This window comes from Molossus molossus, unplaced genomic scaffold (assembly GCF_014108415.1).
Source record: "Molossus molossus isolate mMolMol1 unplaced genomic scaffold, mMolMol1.p scaffold_m16_p_3, whole genome shotgun sequence".
Lineage (NCBI taxonomy): Eukaryota > Metazoa > Chordata > Mammalia > Chiroptera > Molossidae > Molossus > Molossus molossus.
In genome coordinates, this window is record NW_023425366.1 from 45,594,326 (window position 1) to 45,621,310 (window position 26,985).

At 40.7% G+C, this 26,985-nt stretch overlaps 1 pseudogene; it reads right to left on the bottom strand.

The window, feature by feature from the left end:
• Positions 1-7,751: 7,751 nt before the first annotated feature.
• On the bottom strand, positions 7,752-7,897 carry LOC118643034 (annotated as a pseudogene).
• Between the last annotated feature and the right edge of the window lie 19,088 nt (positions 7,898-26,985).

Sequence of the window (26,985 nt, forward strand, 5' to 3'; positions counted from 1 at the left end):
AAAAGTAGTCACAGTCTGAAGTACTGGGGGTTAAGGCTTCATCACATGAATTCTGGGAAGACACAGTTCAGTCCCTAGTGCCCTGACATGACTATATAACCTAACAATTGCACGCAAGCATTTATCCCAAAAAAAGTAAAATTTATCTTTCAAAGAGTCTATACATACATGTTCATAGCAACTGTATTCCTACTAGCTAAATACTGGGAACAACTCAGACATCCTTCAAAGGGTACATGGTTAAAATTCTTACACCCCATAGCATGGAACTCTACTCAGCAATAAAAAGAAATGAATTATTGATATACAGGACAACTTGGATAAATCTCCAGGAAATTATGTTGAGTAAAAATCCATACTACACGATATTTTGAAATACTATATAATCTTCTTGAAAAGATAAAATAGAATGAAGAGCAGATCAGTGATTTCCGGGGATTAGGGTGTGCAGAGAGTGAGCTGGTTGTGGCTATAAAAGGACAATATGAGGGATTTTTGTGGTGATAAGAATATTCTATATCTTGACTGTATCAATGTCAAACCTTTGTTTTTTTTAGTGTTTAGTTCTTTTTTTCTTAATAAATTTTGCTAGGTGTTTATTAATGTTTTTGATCTTTCAAAGAATCAATTTTTAGTTTTGCTGATTTTCTTTATTTTTTGTTCTATTTAGCTTTCAGTGATAACTGCTTTCCCTTTTATTATTCTGTTGGAAGTCTGTCTCTTAAAGCAGACCCTGTGATGGGGTTTGCATGTAGGATATTTATTAAAGATTAGCTCCCATGAAGAGAGGAGACTGAAACCTCATAGGTCAGAGAGAAAAATTTATGAAATTATCCCAGCTGGAGGCATGGAATTCAAGAAAGAGCTAAACAGAACCAAAAAGAGGAAATATATAAGTAAATATAAAATAAATGTTTTACTCTGTAGAAACTGTTTAAAGTAAAAATAATAATGTTTTGTGTGATTTATAGTCTATGTAAAAGTAAAGTATATGAAAATAATTGCAAAAATAGCAGACAGGGCTGAAAAATTCTTACCTTATTTGTGAAATGGTAAAATTTTAACTCAAAGTTTTATTAACTTAAGGATGAATAATTTAACATATAGCATAAACACGACAAGGAAATATAAAACTATTAATAAAAAGCTAACGAAACATATAAAATAGAATAAACATACTTGAATAGTTCAGAAGAAGGTATGAAAGAAGAAACAAAGCAGGCAAGTGTATGGATCTGAGCAAGCACTTACCCTTCACCCAGTATGATATATATAGGGTGTCCCCCAAAATTTATACACAACTTTTAATAATTATAAATCCAGTGTTAATTTAAATACATTTTGTTTTCAAAATGTTATCAAATCTAGACACCCTGTATACATTTTTTGGGAGGGACACCTGTACTAGGGAGATACTCCTTTTCTGTGATATGAGTTTCAAATGTCCTCCCCTTCCCTTAGTGTTACATGGTCCAGCTCTAAAAGGCCCTGCCAGCCTCCACTGGGCACAATGAAGATCCACTGAAGGCCAACTAAACATAAACAGTGTATAAGAACAGTTGAAACTGAGTATGGAGCAGACTGTATTCAATTGTGTCACATGGTGACACAATTTATGTCATTTATGTAGGACCATAGATCAGAACCAGGACATATGGATAAAATCCCCAATGAGAAAGATTTTCATTTAAGAGAACAAACACATCTTCACGTCTCAAGATAATAGGATTAAAGAAGTACAGGCTGAAAGGCCATCTATTTGAGATATTGTTGGGGGGTGGTAGCCATATTTGTACCCTATGTCCTCTTTCTGTTTCCAGGTTCTGGGATGGGTACCTATTGGGATTAGTCTTGCACAGCCACCTTTGAGGTAGTCTGGGTATGTAGAAAATAGTGGTAAGTATAGGAATAGAAACATATCACTATAGGCAGTATACTAATGAAAGAAGAGAGAGGTTAGGTCAATTGAATGCCATCTATATTGAACTGACCAAGACTTTATTCCTAGAAATAGGAAACACTTTGAGTCATAAAATGTTAAGAGCTGACAGTATTTGCATCTGGCATCTAACCCAGCTCCCTCATTTTGCAGACGTGAACAGAAGGGTTGGCCTGCCTACGGCAGTGATTCTCAAGTGTAGTTAGGGAATACTTAACTCAATTCCTGGAGAACTGACTTAATATGCAAATTTCTGGTCCCTACTCTAGAACTAATAACAATAAATCTCTGGAAATGCAGTCTCATAATCTGCATTTAACAAACATTACAAATGTGCTGTGCATATTGGAAAAGCTGGGGCCTGCCTCACAATGTTGGTTACTCACAGAGTTCTGAGGAGGACCCGGGACTCGGAACTCCCAATCGGATCTGTCATTTCCAACATTCTAAATCGCCTATCCTTGAAATAAAAATCTGTTTTATCCCCTATACATTAACTTCCAAGCTTGGAAATAGCCCTAGAAATGAAATTGTATTACTATTATAAAATTATTGTTTATATTATTTATACACTGAAAAATCATGGATTGGAAAACAGAAACAAAGTCACTAAAATCAGGATTAGCCCCAGGATCCGAGGCCATGAACATTTTCTGGATTACAAATTTAAAAAGCCTTGAACAGTCCTCTCCATCCTTGACAGTAGAACACAGCGAACTGGCCTCTTTGGTTTGGTCTAGTCAAAGGCTGAGACCTTGGTCCAAAGTAGAAAAAACACGCTTAGCAAAGAATTGCATGTTAGAGACATATTTCTCATCATTTTAGAGTGCAGCTGTCACCGTTGGACAAAGGGCTGAATCGGTGTTTTGTTAATGCGGCCCAAGTCTTTTTAATCTCTGCACAATTAAAAAGTGTTCTTTACTAATTTTTTAATAGCTTGTATAATCTATGGAGATCATATTATGGTAACAAAAGACAAAATAAAAAAAGAATAGATTTTATACCTATTAGAGTAGGAAGAAATTGGGGGTCTAAACACAGAACTGAACGTGGTAAAAGGTGAGTGTGTCTGAATGAGGGCTTTGAAACGTCAGTGTGGTTCAGATGGACAGAGCTTAATTTAGCAGAGATCTGCATAAAAAGGAATGTTACTTGAAGGTTTATTACTCATATCAAGTCTGTTAATAGGGTATCTGCCAGGAATCAAGAAACCCTGTTTCTTAGATAACTATGCAGAGTTGAAAAAAATCAATTCCACCTTTATTATCCATGGCTAACAGTCCAATCAGACTGTTAACTGCAGCTAACTCTTGGGTGCCTGCAGGTGTTATATACAAAGTACTTAGTACTCTCATGGCTCCACTATAGTGGGGTTCTAAAGTTTTTCTGCTGTGTCAAGTTTTAACTCCTTGAAGGCTGCTTCGGGATTCAGAAATACAGCAGGTAAAGGGAAGCAACTTTCAAGTGTGATCTGGTGAAAAGAATGCTTTAGCATGATGCTACTGGTCAAGTATGGATGCAAATGTATTAGAATGAGAGGGATTAGAGGGTAGAACTAAGCTAATACATTTTTTTTTATCCTCACCCGAGGACATTTTTTGTTCAGATAGAGTGAGAGGGAAAGAGAAGAAGAGAGAGAGAGAGAGAAATATTGATGTGAAAGGGGCACATCGAGTGGCTGCCTCCCACACAACCCAACCAGGACTGAGGACAAACTGCAAGGAAGGTACATGCCCTTAGCAGGAACTGAACCCGGGTCTCTCTGGACCACAGGCTGATGCTCTAACCGCTGAGCCAAACTGGCCAGGACTAATACATTTTTATAAGTTGAAGATGATAAAGATCTAAAATGGAGTGATATTGTTAAAACAAGTTTTAATCATAATTTATAAATGCTTTAAAATGAAGGATCAAGAAGAGTTGAAGGTAGATTTAAAATTTCAAGCTTGGTGACTGGGTACTCAATCAGTGTAGCAAAATAATGAAGGTGCTATATTGGGGATAAGGATGAGTTAGCTTTTAGATATGTTGAATAGATTAATAATGATCTAAAATGCAATTGGACATATGACACAGAATTTGTCAGGAGTTAGAGGACTAGAGATACATATTTGGAAATCACCTGCATTTGTATAATGATCACAACCATGAGAGATGCATTTTATTTTAGAGGAAACACAAAAGAGCAGAATCCCAGGAATCGAATGTTGAGGAATAGCTATAGCCAGGGAATAGGAGAATGTTATGTTTTTGACAACAATGAAAAGAAATTCGAGACCCAGTGAAGACTCAGAATAATATAATGTCATAAAAGTCAATGTTGAAGAATTTTTAGGTAAAAGGTTATCTACTGTAGAAGTCAAGGACAATACTTATAGAGGAAAAAACTCAAATATGGCCAGCAAGTATTTGGAGGTTTTTATGAGAAGTTAGAATAAAACGAAGAATTAGGATATTGCAGGGTGAGAAACAGGTTGATGGATGAAGATCTAGAACAAGCATTGGACACTAATTTAGATGTCAGAGAGAAAGAAAGAAATTCTACCCAGTTAGAAGTCAATGGCATTAAGCAAAGAAGAAACAGTGATAGAAAACAACGGGAAGAGAGGAGTTGGGAGAAAAAATTGCTAGGAGACTGAAGTTCCTGGAGAAAAGAGGGAAGAAAAGAGACACAGCCCAAATGGAGATCTTTGCATTGATAAGAGCAGGAGGTATTTTTCTTTTATGATTAGAGGCAAAGCTGTGTATTAGAGAATCAGAGACAGCGAGTAGAGTAAGTGAGAGGATTTATACTAAATGATCTTTATCTTCCTAGTGAAGAAGAAAGCCCCAAGACCAGACTTTTTGGCCACATGTTACAGGAACTTAACCTATGGTTTAAAACATAACTATGTTTTTATTTTCTTAATACATAATCCAGATTAAAAGGGTTTTAAGATTGATTTGGCAACTCAGAAATGTATCAGACCAGGCTCTATCTTTCTACTCTGCCATCCTTAGAGTCTTTTTGGGTGGGGAGTCCCCTAGCTATTGGCAGTTTGTGTTGCAAACATCATATCGTCCTTCTGCCTTAGGTCAGAAAGAAAGGCTTAGGAATAAAGGCATTCACTATGTGGAACTTATTCTTTGTAAGGTGTTGCTCCACTATCTTCTTCTGATCTGCACTGTCTCACTGGAAGTCTGCTGTTATACTTATTTTTGATCTTCGGTAATGTGTCTTATTTTCCTCTGGCTGCTTTTAAGACTTCGTTTTTATTAAATTTTTAAGCAGTTAATGATGGTGTGCTTAAGTGTCCTTTTCTAAATGTTCCTTCTGCTTGGAATTTGTAGCTCTTCTTGGATCTGTGGTCTATAGATTACATCAAATTTGGAAACTTAGATGCCGTTGTTTTCAAACACTTCTTCTGCATCTCCACCTTTCTCTCCTTCTGGGAATTCATTTGATGTTGTCCATAGCTCATTGGTGTTCTGTCAACATTTTTGCTACTTCATTTTGGGTAGTTTCTATTGTTATCTTCACATTTAGTGATCTTGCTTCTGGAAAATTTATTCTTATCCCATTCGGTGACTTTCTTAAACTCAGATGGTATGTTTTCCATCCACAAGTTTGATTTGGCCTTTTTTATATCTAACAGTTCTCTTCCCATTGTGGTCACTCTCTTCCACCTTCCTGAGCAAGTGAAGTACGTTTATAATTGTTGTAATTTTACATTGTTGGATAGTATATTTTATCTCTGTCCTTTAAAAATGTTTGTATTTTGTTGACTATTTGGGGGTTTTGTTCTAAGAGGAAGTTTAAGTTGCCTGGAATCAATTTGAGCCTGGGTTTTGAGCTTTGTTAGGGTGGATCCAGAACAGACTCTCTCTCACCACTGAGGCAACACCTTTATGTCCACCAGCGTGTTAGGAGGTCTTCAGTCTCTGGGTGATGACAAAACAAACTACTCCCAGTCTTGTGTAAACTGCGGGGATTATTTCTTCTACGTCTCTGCGGTGAGTTCCCCTCAGCCTTTGTGGGGTCCTCCCAGGCCCGCACAAGTCTGCACTCAGACAAAGACTTGAACTTCACCTTCTTACCTTTCTGCTGCTCCTTCTCCCCCTGCGCATGCGCAGCTCTCCCCTCTCCGGGATCTTGCCTGGGAAATTTTAGCCACTGAACTCCAAACCGTTTTTCTCAACACAGGGCAACTACTACTCTGACTGAGTTCCTCTTCCCTGTTCTTCAGTCTGGAGATGTTCTCAAGGTTGTGATGTGAGGTATTCATAGAGGTTTCTTTCTTTCTTTCCCTCGCTCGAGGCGTCATAGGCCTATATGGTCTATTGTCCAAAATTTGAACACTGGTCTAGTATTCTAGTTATTTAAGGCAGAAATGTAGTCCTGTTAGTCTACCATGGCTTTACATTTTTTTCCTTTATTGATTTTAGAGAGAGAGGAAAGGAGAGGGAGAGAGAGATAGAAACATTGATGAGAGAGAACACTGATGGGCCACCTCCTGCATGCCCCCCACTGGGAACTGGGCCCACAACCTGAGCATGTCCCCTGACTGGGAATCCAACTGGTGACCTCTTGGTGCATAGGTGGACACTCAACCACTGAGCCACACTGGCAGGACCTACCATGGCTTTAATCAGAAGTCCCTCTATTCCTATGTTTTGCATGGAATGCACTAACTGCTCTCAAGGAACAGTACCCCCAGAATGTTATGAGTATGTAGTCAATGCATCCAGCTTAAAGTTTACCATCTCTGGGTAGAAGGTAGTTTTCTATATCATGTCTTGCTACAGCTTCTTGTGGTCAATAAGCTAAAAGAAAAAGTTTACTTCCTTCTGGCCTGCTGAAAATAGAGGCACAGTAACAGAACTGGGCCTTGAAAAAACTAAAGGACGTTAGACCGGTTGCCATGACACTGTTCTGGGGAAGTAATAAAAAATTATTGCCCTGGCCAGTTTGGCTCAGCAGTTAGAGCATCGGCCTGTAGACCAAAGAGTCTTGGGTTCGATTCCAGTCAAGGGCATGTGCCTCAGTGTGTTTCGGTCCCCAGCCCTGGTCAGGATTGTGTGGGAGGCAACAAATAGATATGTCTCTCTCATATCGATGTTTCTCTCTCTCTCTCCCTCCCTCCCACTATATCTGAAAATAAATGGAAAAATATCCTCAGGTGAGGATTTAAAAAAATAAGTTAATAATGACCCAATAGTTATATAGTTGCCCTAGTCAAACTTGGAAAGTCCTTTGATTAAAGTACTCTTAGCTGGGAGCATATTTTATGTTCGCATAGGTATCACTCCTACTTAGTTATATATTTACATATGCTTTATAAGAAAAACACAACTTTTATTTTCAATTTAGTTTTTCAGTAGATTTTAATGTTGGCTTGGTTCTCAAAACCCATTATTTAATTCAAGCTTTCCTACCAATAATTTACTACAAATACCCTTCAAGTGTCCAAAGGCGAACCACCTTTGCTTTTTGAAGGATGGAAGTTGGAAATGGTACACAGTAGGCTCATAATAAATAGTGTTTACTGATGGCCCTAATCACCTTGTTCTGTGAAACACTGAAATGGTCCAGAGCTTGGTCCAAAGTACACGAACAATAAAATGGCTGACTCATGAGTAAAGCGAGTGTTAAGCACATAGTTATATGAGTTAAAGATGAGTCATAGGGGTGGAATTGTAGAGAAATGCATGTTTTTTCCTGGCCATTTTATACCTGATCTGGAAAGCATAATGATGTCTTTAATTGCCCCATGGTTTTCAAGCCAGCACATTTTCAAATCACTCACTCTTGCTCTCAAAGTAAATTATATTTTTATGTGCCCCAGGCATGAATCAGCTCTGGCCACCAACATAGGCATCAGTCTAGGATAAACTAAGGACTGTACGTCTGTTTTGCCCCTCATTGATGTAAGAACAACACCTCTGATCAGGTGTCTCCTTGCCCACTTCCAGGAAGTAAAGTATATTTTGGACTTTCGAGAGAAAACATAAAACTCTTCAAATCCAAACAGGCTCAGTACTATGGTTTGAGAGTGAGTTAAGAAGTTGTATCTACAGAATATGCCATCCATACTAATCTAGCAACATTGGGAAACCTGAAGGGAGCTTAAGAAAATCTGAAAATTTGTGAAACTAAATTGGAAGTAAAATTCATTGAATTTGAACCTCCGGTCTACGTGTTTCCATAATATAGTCATTGCTCACATTTATTTACTTAGTATTAAAATTGAATGAACATTGTTGTATTGCAGCTGTTTAGGTTTTGATAAATGACAAACAGCATCTTTTCCTCCCAAACAGTGAAAGACATCAAATTCATACTTTAGAGGACAAAAAAAAATAAAAACAACAACCATGAGATTGAGAAAGACTAACAGGAAGTGGGTTGATTCACTTCAGATTCTATTTATAAACAAACCAAATCAGATGGACCCTAAGCCAGAGGGTGGCCACATCTTGATCCCATAAACACACACGTTCTAATCACCTTCAGAAAACATCTTTTTGGCCTTTGTTTGGATTTATGCAGAGTAAAGTCCATCAACTATTTATACTCCTGCCAGTTGAAAATGATGGACCAGATTAGTGGGGCTTTTTATTTTTAACAAAAATGTTGAAGTCAGTTTATCTCTCCCTGATCCTGCTGTCCAAAAGCTCGAGCTACTACAAAGGCTGAGTGTATGAAGAGGCAACTGCGTTGAGTTATTAGCGAGCCAGTGGGACTCACTAATTAGTGAGACTTTGCTGCCTAAAAATATAAAAAGAAAAAAAAGCATTTTAATTTATTAAAAGCAGTTTATGGCCCTGGAGGGTTTTGCTCAGTGGTTACAATGTCAGCCTGTAGACCAAAGAGCCTTAGGTTCAATTCCGGTCAAGGGCACCTTCCTCGGTTGTGGTTCAATCCCCGGCCCTGGTAAGGTTCGTGTGAGAGGCAGCCAGTTGATGTGTTTCTCCCAATCGATGTTTCTCTCTCTCTCTCTCTCTCTCTCTCTCTCTCTCCCTCTCCCTCCCACTCTGTCTGAAGATAAGTGGAAAAATATCCTCAGGTGAAGATTTTTTTAAAAAGCAGTTTATGTAAACATGAACTTTTTCATAAAGTGAAGAGACAATAGAGTATTCAAAAGGTGCTGGCTTTTCATGTTGAAGCTATTTGATTTTTCTTAAGAGAAACAAATATAATTGTTTCCCCCCTTTTTTTGTCATTTATTACTGGAGATGATGGACACCAGTTTTCTAGTCATATCAGGATCATCACTTCTTCTAGAAATGCCTCTTCTGCACACTAGTGTTTCAGAAGGAGCCTCCATATCTTGACATGTGTCCACTCCTCTGTTCTCAGATCCTAAGGCTTGAGAGGTTAAATTACCTGCCCTCGTGCATCTGTCTGCAACTGATAAAGTAGTCAGGCTTTCTCCAGAGTGAGAGTGAGCACGGATCAGCTCCTGTCAGGCGGTGGAGGTGATACACTGTACAACTTGGGTACGGTTGATGGCCACGTCTCCTGCTCCTTGCAGAAAAGCAGCCTCTGGCAAGAGAGAGTAAAGCCAACATGTGGTGACAGGCTGAGCCAATACTTTATGTTTGGGACCAACTGTGTGTTTAATGGTGCACAGACAAACCACATTATGTCCAAATTTGGGGGCTAATATCTTACAGTTATGGAGTGTCAGATCCCACAAGAGTATTTTAAAATCACTTCCACTTACTGTTATTGGAAAACGACTATGAGTCATTTATAGAGTCATAAGTATAGAAAACCTATAAAGGGTATTATTGTTCCTTTAGCAAGAATTTATTGACCCATTGTCAGTATTCAGGCTTTGTGTGAACATTAAACAACACATAAGACAGTGTCAAGGAACTTATAATCTAATAGGGATGGTAAGAAAAAAAAACTTGACACCATTTTTTTGTTGTTGGTAATCCTCACCAGAGGATATTTTTCAATTAATTTTTTAGATATAGTGGGAGGGAAAGAGAGAGAGAGAGAGAAATATCAATGTGAGAGAGACACATTGATTGATTGCCTCCCACACGACCCCAACAAGGGCCAGGGACCAAACCTCAACTGAGGTACATGCTCTTGACCGGAATTTAACCCACATCTCTTTGGTCCTCTGGCCGACCCTCTCACCTCTGAGCCAAACCAGCCAGGGTGAAACTTTATACTATTTAAATATGTGTATATGATAACTGTCAATCTCTGATGGATAAAAGGATACATTATAAAGATCAAAACATTAGGACCTCAAGGCTCCAGTCAAGATAGCATTATGTGTTCGGAGTGTAAAACTCTCTTTTCCATTCATAAATACACACAGTGATAACTGGAGGTGCCCTACTACACCCAGTAACTGCAATGAAGTGGAAGCAATTGGGAGGTGAAGGCAGAATCTTCACCCAGGTCTATCTTACAGTAGGCTCATTGAATCCGTAGATCTACCTGTTGGTTATTCCATTTCCCAAATTCATAATCAGGGTGGACATAGTGAGCAACTGAAGAACCTTCACATTTATTGTTTGACCTGTGGAGGAGAGTAAAGAAAAGATCAAGATTTTCTTGGAAGCCCTGAAAATGCCCACCTTCCCAACCAAGACTGTACATTTAAAAAAAGAAAAGAAAAGGCATCTTTGGTGGAATAGCAGAAATTATTGCACTCCCAAAGACTCTCCATCTATATATAAAATTAAATATCTATACATGGCTAGTGCTTCCATATTGGAGAACATAGGTGTAAAGGTCTTGTTTCCAAGTGAGGTAACACCTCTACCATGGACCACTACAAAAATCTTACTAATCATAAAACCTCAGATAGTGACCATCCAATTCCCCTCCCCCATTGCAACTTGGGTAATTTGAAATTTCTCATGTTGCTGGATCACAGCCAAAGAAAGGAGCTACCACATTGGCAGGGGTAATTGATTCCAATCATCAAGAAAAGGTAAATTCTGCTGTTGCCTAATGGGACAGGGACTCCATTTCAGAACAAGGAGGAGGAGATCCAGTGGGTCATCTCATGGATTTCCCATGCTCAGTTTTACCTATAAGTGGGAAATTACATGAACAGTGGACTGATAAACATCATAATTAGGGATCCTGAGAGATAAAATCTGGGGTCGCTTCATCAGGCAAATGTCAGCCTGGCAGATATGCTGGCTAAGAGGGAAGTGCATCTGGACTATATTGTAGAGAATGAGGATGATGAACTCGGTATACGACTGTGATCAACTGTACCAGTGAGGCAGTGTTTTGTCCCACCAATTCCCCTCTTGTAAGATTCCCCCCTCCCCCCCATACACTGTGTCCAGCTACCATTCTGAAGAAGCCATCATGGTACAGAGTGAACATAAGGGATTGCCAGTGGATTCCTAGTAATGTTCTATTTCCTGATCTGGGTAGGGAGTACATGAGCAAATGTTTGTAAAAGTTTATTGAGCTATAATTTTAATATCTGGGAACTTTATTGCATGTATTGTAGTTCAATAAAAAATGTTTAAAAAATAAGAGAACTTTCACAAACTTGCCACTACTATGTCTAGAAATGTATATGCATCTGTCTCATTTACTCTGATTTCTCAAGCTCACAGGGAACATTCTCTAAAACAGATCACATTCTGGGTCACAAAACAGACCCGGGAAATTTTTTTTAAATGGAAATTATACAAAGTATTCTCTCAGATTACATTGGAATTGGACTAGAAATTAATAAAAGAAAGATAGCTGGAAAATTCCCCAATACTTGGAAATTAAACAACACACTTTTAAATCACACATGAATTCAAGGAGTCTCAAGGGAAATTTCAAACATATTTTTATCTAAATGAACATTGAAATGCAACCTTTTAAAATATGTGGGATTCAGAGAAAGCAGTACGTAGAGGGAAATTTATAGCAATGCATATCTTAGAAAAGAAGAAGAAAGATACCAAATCAATAATCTAAGTGTCAGCCATGGAGAAGTAGAAAAACAAGAGCAGATGATGTTTTATTGAGTTGTACAATTGAAGTCTGTATGGTTTTGTGAACCAATGTCACCCAAATAAATTCAACACAAGCAGAATAAAATAAGTAATAAAAAGTAGAGCAGAAGTCAATAAAATTGAAACAGAAAATTATTAGAGTAACGCAGCAAAACCAAAGTTGATTTTTTGAAAAAGTCAGAAAAATTGATAAGCCTCTAACCAGGTAACTAAGAAATGTTTTTTAAAAAGTCTGTAAAGAAGACTAATACCAAAATTAAAGAGGGACTGCCCTGGCCAGCGGAGCTCAGTTGGTTGAGCATTGTGCAATGTACCAAAAGGTCGCTGGTTTGAGTCCTGGTCAGGATATATTCCCAGTTGCAGGCTCATTTCCCGGTAGAGGCTGTGCAGGAGGCAGCTGATCAATGTTTCTCTTTTCCGCTCTCTTCCTCTCTCTCTAATACCTGTATCAGTTTTAAAAAAACATATTTTAAAAAAAAATAGGGACTATCCCTGTTGATTCCATAGACATTAAACAATAATAAGAATATTATGAACAACTCTGTGCCCACAAACTTGATCATCTGGATAAATTCCTTGAAAGACCCAATCTACAAAAACTTACACAGGAAGAAAGAAAGAACAGAGTCCAATGACTGATATTACCTAACTTCAAGAGTTTCTTTAAAACTACAGTAATCAAGATATTAAAGTATTGGTGAAAGAACTAGATCACTAGAGAGCCCCAAAATAGACATATACTTTGTTAACTGATACTTAACACAGGAACAAAGGCCATTCAATGGAGAAAGGATACTCTCTTCAACAAAAGGTATAGAAGCAACTAAACATCCACATGCAAAAAAAAATCTAAACACATACTTTGTACCTTTCACAAAAATTAACTAAAAATTTATCATAGCCCCACCTGTGTGCACTAAGAGGTCACCAGTTCAATACTTGGTCAGGGCACATGCCTGGGTTCAGGCTCGATCTCCATTTGCGGGGTTGGTGTGGGTGCAGGAGGCAACTGATCAATTTTTCTCTCTCACTGATGTTTCTATCTCTCTCTCTCTTTCTTCTTTCCTCTGTATCTAAAAATCAATAAAAACATGTATTCTTTTTAATTGATTATAGACCTAAATGTAAACTGTTAAACTACAAAACTCTTAGAAGATAACATAATAAAAAATCCAAGTAACCTTATGTTTAGTAATGACTTTTAGTTACAACACCAAAAGCATAATCTATGAGAGAAAAATTGAAAATTGGACTTTATAAAAATTCAAAATATTTTCTCTGTGAAGACATTGTCAATAAAAAAATAAAAAGACAAGCCACAGCCTCGGAGAAAATCTTTGCAAGACATATTTCTGATAAAGGACTGGTATCCAAAACACACACAAAAAAACACATAAAGCTCATCAATGAGAAAACAATTCAAAAATGAGAAAAAGCTCTGAACAGACATTTCACTAAAGGAGGAAAACAGATGGCAAGTAAGGATATGAAAAGATACTCAACATTGTGCATTATTAGGAAATTTTTAATTAAAATAACAATGAGATACCACTATCAGCCTATTAAAGTGATTCCAAACACTGGCAACACCAAATGTTGGCAAGGATGTCAGGCAACAGGAGTTCACATTTCTTGCTGGTGGGAATGCAAAATGGCCCAGCATTTTGGGAGATATTACAGCATTTTCTTAGAAAACTAATATATTCTTACCATATAGTCCAGCATTTATGTTCCTTGGTATTTACCCAAATGAGTTAAAAACTTCTGTTCACACAAAAACCTGCATACAAATGTTTATAGAGGTTTTTTAAATAATTGCCAAACTTGGGGAGCAACCAAGAAGTTCTTTAATAGATCAGTGGATGCACACAGCAACTGTGGTACATCTATACATTGTTTAGTAACAAATTGTTTAGTAGCATTGTTTACTAAGTTAGGAATATTGTTTAGTAACAAAAAATAATGAGCCATCAAGCCATGAAAACACATGGAGGGATCTTAAATGAATATAAATGAAAGAAACCAATCTGAAATGTCGACATACTACATATTTCTATATCCATATTATATGATACTCTGGACAAAGCAAAAGTATGGAGACAATAAAAAATGCCTGTGTTTGCTGGGGTTTGGGGAGAGGAAGGGAGGGGTGAATAGGTGGAGTATGGGCATTTTTTAGGGCAGGAGACCTATTCTATATGATCGTGTACAGTGGATATGTTACTATACATTTGTCAAAACCTATAGAGTGTACAAGACAAAGAATATATTGTAAACTATGGACTTCAGCTAATAATAATGCATCAATACTGGCTCATCAATTGTAATTGCACCACACTAATGTAAGATATTAATAACAGGGAAAGCCCTGGCCAGTTTGGCTCAGTGGTTGGAGCATCAACCTGCGGACCAAAGAGTTGCAGGTTCGATTCTGGTCAAGGACACGTACTTTGGTTGTAGCTCAGTTCCCAGCCCTGGTTGGGGTTGTGCAGGAGGCAGCCAGTTGATGTGTGTCTCTCATATCCATGTCTCTCTCTCTCTCTCTCTCTCTCTCTCTCTCTCTCTCTCTCTCTCTCCCCCTCCCTCCCTCCCTCCCTCCTTCCCTCTCTCCCTCCCACTCTATCTGAACATAAGTGGATAAATATCCTCAAGTGAGGGTTAAAAAAACAAACAACAAGAAAAAAATAATAGGGGAAACAAGGATGGTGGGTGGTGAGGAGTATATGGAATCTACTTTCTACTCAACTGTTTTGAAACGTAAAACTGCTCTTTTAAAAAACAGGTGGCTCAGTTGGTTGAAGCATTGTTCCCTTCACCAGAAGGTTGTACGTTCGATTCCTGGTCAGGGCGCATAACTAGGTTGTGGGTTTGATCCTCAGTCAAGGCGCATAAGGGAGGTAACTGGGAGGTAACCAACTGATGCTTCTTTCTCACATCAATCTTTCTCTCTCTCTCTCTCTCTCTTTCTCTCTCTCTCCCCCTCTCCCCCCCCCCCTTTCTCTCTCTCTGGAAATCAATGAAAGCATTTCCTCAGGTGAGTATTAATAATATTAATAATAAATAAAAACCCTGTTAATTTAAAACAACAAATAAAATACTCCCACAAAAATTAAAATGGAAAGGTCAATATCATTAGACACTGCAAATCTAATACAGAATTTAAAACCATGATGAGACGGTATTACATATGTACCAGAGTGGCTAAATTTCAAAAAGCTAAAAATGGCTTGTGCTGACACAGAGCTATCAAGACATAAACTATCTCATACATTTGCCCTTTGCTGAGGAGTACAAAATGGTACAGCTTATTTGAAAACCACTTTGTTTCTTATAAAGATTAACATATAGTACTATACGGTGCAATAATCTGACTTTTGTTCATTCAAGATAATTAAAACATATGTACAAGAATGTTTATAGAAGTTTTATTCATAATTGCCCAAATATTCATCATCTAGTGAATGGATAAATTATAGTATATCCATACAATGGAATACTATTCAACAATAAACAGGAATGAAAGAACATGAAGGAATTTTCAAAGCATTATACCATGTGAAAGAAGTCAGAAAAAAGGCTACTAAAACGACAACCCAATTGAAATGTAAATGAAAGGTGTGACCACTTTGAAAAATAGTGTGTCAGTTGCTCAAGAAGGTAAATATACAGTTTCCATTATGAGCCAGAAAGTCCACTTGTAGGTATATACCCACAATAATTTAAAATATATGTTCACACAAAAACTTGTACATGGACATTCATAGTAGCATTATTTGTAATAGTCAAGAAGTAGAAACAATTCAAATATTTATAAAATGATCAGTGACTAAACAAAATCATGGTATATCCATACAATGAAATGTTATTCAGCCATATAAAGGAACAGAGCACTGATACATGTTACCACATGGAGACACCTTGAAAACAGTATGCCAGTGAAAGAAGCTGACATGGAAGGCCACATATTGTGTGATTCCATGTATAAGAAATGTCCAGAATAGGCAAACGCCTAGTGATAAAAAAAAAAGTAAATTAGTGGTTTCTAGGCATGGTGGGGAATGAGAAGTGCCTGTTCATGGATATGGATTTGTGTAATGTTCTGGAGTTAGACATTTATGATAGTTGCACAATGTTCAAATATACTAAACACAACTGCATTGTACACTTCAAAGGGATGGGTTCTATGGTATGCAAATTAGATTGGGTCCCCATTTTTTAAAAGGCTGTATACTATATGATTTTATGTATATGATGCTCTGTAGAAAACAAAACCATAGCAACAGAAATCAAATCCCAAGGTCTGCCCTGGCTGGTTGGCTCAGCGGTTAGAGCGTCAGTCCAGGGACCAATGAGTCACTGTTGCAGTTTGTTCCGGCCCTGGTTAGGTCGTGCAGGATCAACCAATCGATATGTCTCTCTCACATCTATGTTTCTCTCTCTCTCTCTCTCTTTCTCTCTCTCTCTCCCTCCCTCCTTCCCTCCCTCCCACTCTATCTGATGATAAATATAAAAATATCCTTGGGTGAGGATTAAAAAAACAATTCTCAAGGCCTGAGAGTTGGGGGAAGGGATTAACTAAAAAGGGGCAGGGAGTGTCTTGAGTGATGGCAAGTTCTGTATTTTCATTATGGTTTTTGTTGTACAACTGAATTTAAACCAAAACTAGACAAAAACAAGAGTGTGCAAGAGAGAGCATAAGGACCTGTCTGAATCATATATCACAGATAAACTAAACTAAACTTCCAGTTATATTTTTGGATGCAATTTTGTCCAGAAGGAAAACCGGAGCTCAGACTTCCCGCAGTCCTAAGTGCATCTCCTCAGACCAACACCTTTAGGCCTGTGACTCTGGTGAGGTTCTTAATCTCTATGAGCTTCAGTTTCTTCATCTTCAAATTGCTAGAGAAAGCCATAAAAATAAAAGTGATTAATGGTGATGGGGTACCCACTACATGCCAGAGACTAAGCTGAACACTTTTTAAAATAATATTATAATTATATATAGAGAGAGAAGTAGGGCAAAAAAAAAAAGCAGAACTTTTATAAAATGTATAAGTTTAGAAAATGCGAGAATAGTTAATATATCTACTCTACCCAAGCATTTGAAAGCATCATACAAATCCATGTCTCAAAGGAGCCTGCTTGGGAGTGAATAGTTAGTGACAAGTGTGGTTCCCAGAGATACATTTTTCTGATGGAAAGATGACCCCTGAATAGTTAAGTAGGCTGATACCTGCTTGTTTTCTGTTTTGACTGTGAAAGGCAAATGAAATTCATTCCAGGTAGAACCGATGGCAACGGAACACCAAATCTGTAGTCAGTTAATGAGAGCTGAGCTCAATTAGCAGCAGCTCACGGGAGAGACTCGGAGGGTTTGGGAGCTGCCCGCGCAGCCTGGGTCGGCTCCGCGAGCTCACAGCTGTGGGACCCCGTGCTCCAGGCACAACGTGAGAGCAAGGTAAGGTTTCTCCTTTGGGCAGAAATAGGAGAAGACCGGGATTTGACGAAGCAGCAACTGGTTGAAATTTGGTCTGAAAAAAACCCTTTGCTCTCCTCCTTCTACTGAAATCATAATGAAGTTTACAGGCCCCTCTGATTTCCCTCTTCATTCCTGAAACTGAAGCCCTTGCTCCGGTCCTCTTCATTCTTTGTCTGCCACATGGCTTTTCACTTGTAAACACACTGTCCTGAACCTGTCGCATCTGATTCTTTTTATCCCAGGCTAATCTTGTCTGGTAGGTGAAATGTATATTCCTGAGAGCAGAAGGATGTCATCATGCACTTGCTCTCTCTCTCTCTCAGCACCTGGGACACTGGCATTTAAACTAATTTCTGATGAATTGACCAGAGTTACTTGAACTCTTGAAATAAGGATGCCACCCCCCCCCCAAAAAAAAATGTATATACATTTTGAATAATTGTAAATTCCAATGGGTTAAATCTGAGAAAAAGGAAAAATCAATTAAGCTATCAGTTATTAAAGTGCATATACATTTGGGGGGAGCACCTTGTATATGAACTAGTCTTATGCCTCAGATATCTGTCCCTAGAACTCTTATCAGGGCCCAAGTTATGACCTTTTGGCCATTTTTGTTGAGACGAAACCTCTGACAGAAAGAAATAGGTGGTCTTTGGCCAGTCACAAACTCTCTGAGTCTCGACTTCCCACTATAAAACGAGCTAACATACATATTTTTTTCTCTTGTGAAAAGGATTGAGCGTGTTGCACAGCGCTGCATGGTGGGTGCAATTGCCATTTCCTCTTCCAGAGACGATCATTCACACCAACTGTAACAAACAGGGCACAGGGAGGTAAGTGGAAGAGGGGAATTCCTCTTTTGTGAAACTGTTGCCATGAAAATTTTGCAGGATGACTGTGGGGAATAATAGATTGGCTGAAGCACATTGCAGAAGTCCTATCAAAATAGTAGGAAGCAGCCCTGGCCGGTTTGGCGCCGTGGTTAGAGCATCGGCCTGTGGTCCAGAGAGACACAGGTTCGGTTCCCACTAAGGGCATGTACCTTGGTTGACGTTTGTCCCCGGCCCTGGTTGTGTCGTGTGGGTGGCAGCCACTGGATGTGTCCCTTTCACGTCGATGTTTCTCTCTCTCTCTTCCTCTCTCTCCTTCCTACTCTATCTGAACAAAAAATGAAAAAATGTCCTAGTGTGAGGATAAAAACAAAAAAAAGTTCCGAAGCAAGAGGAGCCATTGAAGGACTCAAGGACGCAGGGCATGCAGTGAGGAGCTGTGAATAGAGTGTGATATAAAAGGAGAAAGAAGCTCCTATGTATGCACCTAAACAGCTTATTTTGTTTGGCATTACTATGTGAGCCACTGAAGTGTTTCTTCTAAATGAATTATAGCAATGAAGAAGCTACTGATTAAAGATTTCTGCTGTGAAATTAGTTTAAAAGTACAATCAGTTTTCAGACTTCCCTTTGCTTCATGCATTATTTAATTTGCTAGTTTCAGGTTGGTATGGCCCCTTGAAGCAAAAACAGGTGCTTTTCCTCTGTGTCTGTGCCACCAAAGTGCGGGAATCATAAAACACAGGATGAAGAGAACAATTGCACCATTGTTTTTGAACTCATCAAGGAGGATTGCAGAGTACCATAAGCTGCAAATGAATTTGAGGAGGCAGGTGCAAGACACACAATTACTGTTCCGTTGCCATTCCTTTATCACTTGAGAGCACTTACAGATTATTCACTGATTTTCGTGGCAGAAGCTTTTTGTGAGAAAGAAATATGTGCACTGTCAGAAAACAGCTATTAAACATTATTTCAGATTTCTCTAATTGGAAGGAAAATAAAGACAATGAAAAATGACAGTCCCTCAAATTTCAAGAATTTCAAGTAGTTCTCATTAAAAGTTGTATATGGTCCCTTCATTCACTTTTCAAAGATGCTCGATTACTAGGACTCACGATTCAGACTTGAGAGTCTTTCTCCAAGGAAATCTCATGTTTTGCTCCTCCAAGCCCGTCTCTTTATCTGAATCTTAGTTGTCATTTCTTTCCTTCCATCTGCTCCCGAGTCCTTGTCCCTCCCAGTTTCGTAGGTTCCAACGCCCTGGGACAGAACGTTTAGACCTTCGTGGACAACAGTGCTCTGGGTTTGAAGCACAATACTGAGATAACCCCAGGACTTTGAAATAGAATCTCCTTATTTTGTCTTGTTGCAGTAAAAGGCATTTTTATAAAGGTGGAGATGGCTGCTTCTCCTGGGGTCTCCTAACCCTCGACCCTGCCACTTCCCCTCAACAGCTACTTTTGCTTTTAAATTTTCAATAATTAAAGGGTATCACTGTTTAACTATAACAAGCTGTGGGGATGCGTTTTCTTGCGGTCCCAGAACTGTGGCGGGGGCCGAAAGTGGATGCCGAAATCACCGACAACCCGACCTACAGAGTCTAGAGAGCCGCTGGGATGTAGCACTGTTCTCCCAGCCTCAGAGGCTGATCGGAGGCCCCAGAACCAGCTCCGTGACTCCAGCCACATACCGTCTCCCCACCTGATCGTGAGAGCGAGCGGTCGGAGAGCCTGCTCGCTGTCGGAGAGCCTGCTCGCGGTCGGAGAGCCTGCTCGCGGTCGGGAGGCGTGGTGGTCTCACAGACAAGCTCCTACCAGTGACATGGGGCTTTGGCTTCCCTGACGCCAGGGCAGGAAAGCCTCCAGGGAATCACCAGTTACACTGGGGCTGCTGCTGTTAACCTGTTGGGCAACCACGTAACTAGCAGAAGTGGAGAGAAAGAACTGGACAGTGACTGTGGGACCGAGAGAAGAGATCGAGACCAAGCAGCCCGCACTCCTACCTCCGAGCACGGAAAGGACATGCGAACTCTTTTCAGATTAGTGGACCGACAAAGGGTAGGTTAGGGGGGGCAAACGAGACTCAACAAAGCAAATTTGGTGGTTTGAACGATATTAGCCTATCTCATGTCACTATCCCAAGGGGTGAGACTGTGAAAAGAACTGTTTAGCTATTGTCATCAGCACACAATCATTGAATGAGCACGAGGTGGATCCCGGAAGGAAGGAGGCTCCGTTAGGAAGAGTAGCCACAGCAAGGACAAAGAAGGGGTCATTTCCAAGAAGAGTTTTCTTCTTGGACTTGTCTTGCCCTCACTGCTGAGAAACCAAGACAGCTGTCAGGGATTGTAAAAGGAAATCCCCGCCATCCGTCCTTCATTCCGCAGCCAGCTAACGCATGCCACCTGCACCCAAGATGCTGCCTTGTTGGAGGCGCGCACAGGGAGCTACAAACCCGCCCCAGCGGAGGCTGCTGGGGAAGAGCTGCACGTGAGTGACGGTGGCATCAAGGCATTATCTTACGTTTGTGTGATGCTTTGTCATTTACAAGGTGTTTTGATTTCAGCACATTGCTCGGGTAGGCCATTCTTTTTTTTAGATGAGAAAATTCAAATTCAGTAATGTTAAGTAAAAATGACTCACATCTAGCAAGTAGGGACTTGAACCACCTCTCCTGAATTCAAGTGTTGTTTCCATGGCATTTCATTGCATCCTAGTATTTATGAAAAGCAGTGTGTGGTGAGCAGTGAATACACACTATCGTGCTGAAGAGTGCGGACTGTCAACTTCTTCTTAAAGGTCTGGACAGAAGCATTTTAGGGTTTGCAGGCCATGGGGTCTCTGCTGCAGCGACTCTACTCTCACCACGGAGTGAAAGAACCTGTAGATGACCCGTCAGCAAATGGGTGTGGCTGTGTGTCAACAATCTTCATATACAAAACCAGTCAGCAGTTCAGATTTGTCCTGAAGTTTGTTGTGTTTGCTGTAGAGGATCGTAGGACAGGCTCGTCCCCTCTGGCAGTGGTGTTGTACTGGTAAATATTTACCAACTGGATCTCTGGAGGGATAAAAGCCTGATATGTAATGTCTGCCAATTTCTGTGATGTAACTATTCTCATCATGGCTGAGTTCAAGCTACCAGCATGAAGTCACTGGATGACGAGTTTGGGAGAGGTGTGGATAACCCATCCCCAACACATCACTGCCTCAGAGTGTCACTGAAGACTTTCAGGCTGTGGGTAGGATATCAACAGGTGAAAATAGAGTGTGGATGGAGGAGAAAGAACAAGAGGTGTGGTGTAAGCGTGGACAAGAGCCAGGCATGCTCTGGGAACGATGACCAGCTCAGTAGGGCTTGAGCACAGGGTGTGGGTTGTGGTAGGTGGTCACACCAGGTCTACAATGCAGGCAGCCTTAACTGCCAGCCGAGGAACCTGGGATTTGTTGAGGAGGCCCCTGTGGCCTGTGAAGCTTTGTAACCAGAGGATAGTCACGGTCAGAGCTGTATTTTATTAAGATGTCTCTAGCGGCCATCTGAAACTGCTGCCAGGGAAATTGGAGATAGCCTTCTTGAAAGAAAGGAATTTTATTGAGATGCAAACCAGGACAGTTATAGATGAAAAATTAAAACAATCAATCCAGTTAAGTGAGCAAACTAGGAGAAAGTAGAATAATTTCCCACCCAGAGCAGTGCTCCTCCGGTGTGTTCTGTTTCCTGTTTTCTGTCTTTTCCTCCAGCGCTGTCTTCTTCCCATTCGTCACAGAGTGGCCACAGTCCAGGAGGTCTGAACCTTGAGAGTGCATCAGAGTCACCTAGAAGCCTTGTAAAAGGAGGACCCTGTGACTCGAACCCACCTCTTCTGAATTCCAAGTGTTATTTCCGTGACATGTCACTGCATCCAGCACTCATAAAAGGTAAAGTAAGTAGTGAATTTTAAGTAAAACACAGATATAGAGCAGGGTTTTCACCCCTAGTTTCTGCTTTAGTAGATGTGGGGTGAGGCCTGAAAATGTGCATTTCTAACTAATTTCTGTGTGATGCTCAAACTGCTGTCTCTGTAACCACATTTTGAGAACCACTGTTCTGACAAATACTATGACTTTTCAGTCTTGCTACTTCCTAGGCATCTCACACCCAAGTGTGGAGCCCTGCACTCCCGATCCACTCTCTGCCGAACGCCCCTGCTTTCCCCCACGAGAGTAAGCGGAGGCACGTGTCACCTACTTTTTCTAGCAAGAAGCCTCCAAGTCTTCCTTTTCTCTTTCACTCTCCCTCCCTCAGCGAGTTAAATCATCAAGCCCTGTTGCTTCTAGTCGCTGAGTCTCTCTTCACTCCATCTACCATTCTTCCCCACTGTTGCCTCCTCCGTTTACACACCGGCACCTGATGTCTCATAGGAACCATCTCTAGGGGTCCTACATTCCCTTCCCACCTGTCCTTCAACATTCTCCATACTGCGTGCCAGGTGATTTCATAAAACAAGTGTGATCATGTCACTGCTCAGTTGAAAGCACTTGTTTTCACTTGCCTTTGGAAGAGAGCCCCGAATCTAACATGGTCTGCAAGGCTGTGTGTCATGAGCGGCATGTGTCTTCACACTCACTTCAGAGCACACCTCTGGCTGTCCACACTCCCATCACACCGACATCCTGTTGGCTTTTTAAGACCATCATTCTTTGTCTGGAAGCAAGACCTTTGGCGTACAGCCTAGAACACTCTTTTTCTTCACACTTGGCTGTGCAAGGAGCCATCTCTTAAATCTCAGCCTTGGTGCCCCTTCTTCAAGGAAGTGTTAACTTACCCTCCAGATTAGGTTACATGGGCTCACTGTAGTTGTTTATGACAGCTAAGCCTCTCGTCATAACACCCGCTTCGAAATGAAATTGCCTCTCTGAGGTATGGATTCTCAGCTAGAAACCAAGATCTCTGCAGAGAGAAACCATCTGTCTTGTATACCACCCTCTCCCTAGCGTGCTCTATGCCCGTTGCATTATAGGAACTCAATATTTGTTGAATTATAGTCTTTCCTTTGTTACTTCCTCCCTCTATGTCTTTTTCCATCTCTTGATGTCCACAGAAAACATTAATAGTTTCTTATCCAATATTTATTTCCCAGCCCTCTTCTTTGTTAACAGAGCCCTGATTTTGTTCAAGTTTCTGCCTATCATGTGACCACAGACGTGGAACCCCTTTGAGGAGATTCAATGAGGAGAAAGTTGTTTCATTTCTAGTACTGATGTAGAATTCAAAACAAAACAAAAACAGATACTAAAGGTAAAAGCAACAAAACTATTGACTCTCCAGTATGAAAAATTCATCCATTCATCTACTCACCCATCCAACAAATATTCCTGTGTGTGGAACAGTGTATGAGGCCACATGGATATGAGTGGCGAGCAGCGCGGATGTGAGCCCTCCCCTTGTGAACAGGTGGGAGGTGCCCAGGCTGTGTGAGCACGTTGAGCATGGGCGGTGGTGTTCCAGACAGAGGAGCTCCCTGTGTGAAAACCTGGCGTGAGAGTCTGAATGGCTTTCTGGAGGAACTGAAAACAGCTCAGCTTGGTCAGCGCGGAGAGGGAGGGGAAGTGAAATACGTGGCCTAAAATGTAGAGATGCAGATGGGGAAGGGTTTTATTAGCCGTACTGAGGGATTTATCCTAAAATCAATGGGCAATTTTGGAAGCGTCTGAACCAATGCAGGGCAGTTTATCAGGATTCGCCTGGTAGTTATGTAGAGATTAACCTGGAAGGGTGAGAGAGGAAACAGTGAAAATGAAGGAAGCTGTGGAAGGCCATTAATTTGTTCCAAATTTTTTTCCCATCATGGAACACATAAAAAAAACAAATGATGATTTTTTTTTTTACATATTGTATAAACAAGAGGGAATTTGAAGGCCCTGATTAGGCTTCCAGCTGCTGGAGGGGACAGGCCTGGGGACTGGTTCTTCCAGACCAGTAGACTGCTCCAAGGGCTGAAGAGAACCAATAGGTCAGCATTCGAGCACACCTGTAAACCATTTTCTACACATCTGTTGGAAAGCTGTGATTTAATTCTCTCTCTGGTGCTTATATTCTCTCTTTTAAGAACATCAATGTGAAATGCAAATAACCTCAAAGATAAGGAAGGCTTTTGGCTAAACTGCCACTCACTGAGCCTCCCCCTTTCCAATGTCTACTACCCCCTTGTGGCTTCCAGATAACTCAAGGCTTCTAGATAATTGTGGCTTCTAGACAGATATCTTCCTCTACCTCCTTTCACCTCTACACAGCCCACCTTCCACGTGCACTCTTTCAGGGCTCTACTCCAAGAAGACTACAGTGAGCACAACAGTGATAAAGCCAATTTGTTCAGCCACAGTAATGTTTAAGTCAGCAAAGGGTTATCCCACAAGACAACACACAGGGTTAAGAAGGTTGTTCATGTGAAATTACACTTGAGGGTTTTCTGATGGGAGCACACTGCACCAATTGAGGTGAAAAAGTAAGAGGACTTGAAAAGAAGTCACAAGGACACCCACAGGGCCCCTGACTAAAGCTTGCTGCTGGCTCAGTCATTTGCCAGGTGGATTAAGGTGCCTTGATTTGCATAAGAAGGAGCAGGCCTTGCTGGAGCCTGCAGTGCCCTGGGGCTATCTCTCCATATTAAACAAAACTTGGTGCTTACAGAGAGTTTGTTTCATCAAAAGCCTTCATGGAGAGCTTTAACAAGCATTTAGTAATTACATTTCAAAACATCCCTATGAGGCAAGCAGTGCCCTATTTTTCTGCCTTGTTCAGAAGGAGACCTAGTGAGGTATGAAGAGGGCGAATGACCTGTGACAGTGGACATCTTGGGAAGGCTGGCCTCTTCATTTCTGTGCTTCACAGGACATCTGAAGAGAGGTGCCGTCCAGTGAACGTCTCCATGGAAGTAAATGACACATCAGAAAAGGCTCAGGGTGAGCGGACTGAATTAGGCAGCGCATCTCTGACCTTGGTGACACGAGATGTATCACTAGCCCTCTTTCAATTGTTTATACTTATAGCTGGGGCCCTAACACCTGGACATTCTTCTTTAGTTTGGGGGAGGACCAGGCCTGTGTATCTTTAAGTAAGTGTTTCTGAGTGAGTCTAGATTGACTGTATTAGTTCGCTAGGGCCACCATGACAGAATGCCAGACGGGGGGGCTTAGACAAGAGAATTTCATTTTCCCACAGGTCTGGAGGCTAGAAGTCAGGAGAAATCAGGGTGTTGGCAGGATTAGTTCCTTCTGAGGCTTCCTCCTTGGCTTCTGGATGGCCATGTCCTCCCTGTGTCTTCACATACTTCTCTCTACTTGTGTCCAAAAGTCTTTTTATAAAGACACCAATCAGACTGCTTAGGGTTTAGCCTAATAACCTCATTTTAATTTAATCACTTCTATCATGATTCTGTTTCCAAATATGGTCATGTTCTGATATACTTGAGAGTTAGAACTTCAACAGGCCTTTTGGGGGAGGGAGCATAATTCAGTTTCTAGCATAAACCAAAAGTTTTGTTCCACTGCTCTAGACTGACTTAGCAATTGTGGATATTAAAGATGAAATACACTATGAGACTAGATGGCCTCGCCCTCAGTTTGTGGATAAAAGCAGCCTAATGACCGATTACTTTTGGACACAGAGTGGTGGTCAGCACCACATTTTCTCATTACCATCCAGACGGGCAGGACCATTCATGTCTTATTCATTATGTATCCACGGATGAAGACAGTGCCGGATGCTCGATCAGTGTAGGTCGAATGAATGAACGGATGGATGGGAGAACGAGTGAATCCAGTGTTGTCTTTCCTGTGGCACTTTCTCGTATTTTCAGAAGAGGTCATCTTCAAGTTGTGGGAGGGAGACTGCGAGGAGGATTCAGGAAATAGAAATGACCTTCCTGGGAGGCAGTTCAGATAAGCCTGGTGGAGGTGAGAGGCATTTTTCCTCCGAAGCGCCAGTTCATTTTCCTGGAGATATTTTCCTCCATAAAACCCCTCTTGGCCAGAATCACTAGGAGAGGGGAGTGTTTGCTCTTCTCCTCAACTTTCTTAGTACGTGTCCCCATCTTGTGCCATTGGCTTGATGAGCAATGTGTAATCCATCATATGGCTAACCACACAGCATGTATGGCTTTGTCCAGTGCGGGGGAAAGGTTCCTAGTCCGATATTACAGGGGTGGGCAAAAGTAGGTTTGCAGTTATAATATGAATAAATAATGTGCTAATTAATAAATAAGAATACACAACAGCAAAAAAACAAAACAAAACAAAAAAACAACAACTGTGGTATGCACACTCACAACTATAAACCTAATTTTTCCCATCCCTGTATATATTACAGGTGGGGAACTGTTTGTAACTTTGTTACTGAAGATGCCTAATATGGAAGATATGCATGCCCAGTCGTCCCTGCCAATCAGTGTGTCACAGGGGGACTAGAGATTAGGAGGGTTTTGAGGGAGATAGCTCCTTGCCAAGTAGCACCTTGTATCCTTAAGGTTACACCTGCGAGTGATAAACATTCTTCTAACCAGTTTGATTCAGTAGCAAGAGGCCCTAGAATCTCCATTGTGTTCAACTCTGCCACCTCTAACCCACAGAATTTTCCTGGGAACACAGAGAGTAATCGTACTTGCCCATAGCCTGGCATATTTCAGGTGGCCTTGGAGTTTGGAAGAGGCTGTAAGGATCCACTGTGTGGCAGGGTGTGCGCTTCTCTAGTCCTTGCAGGGTAAATGTGAACAGTCAGCA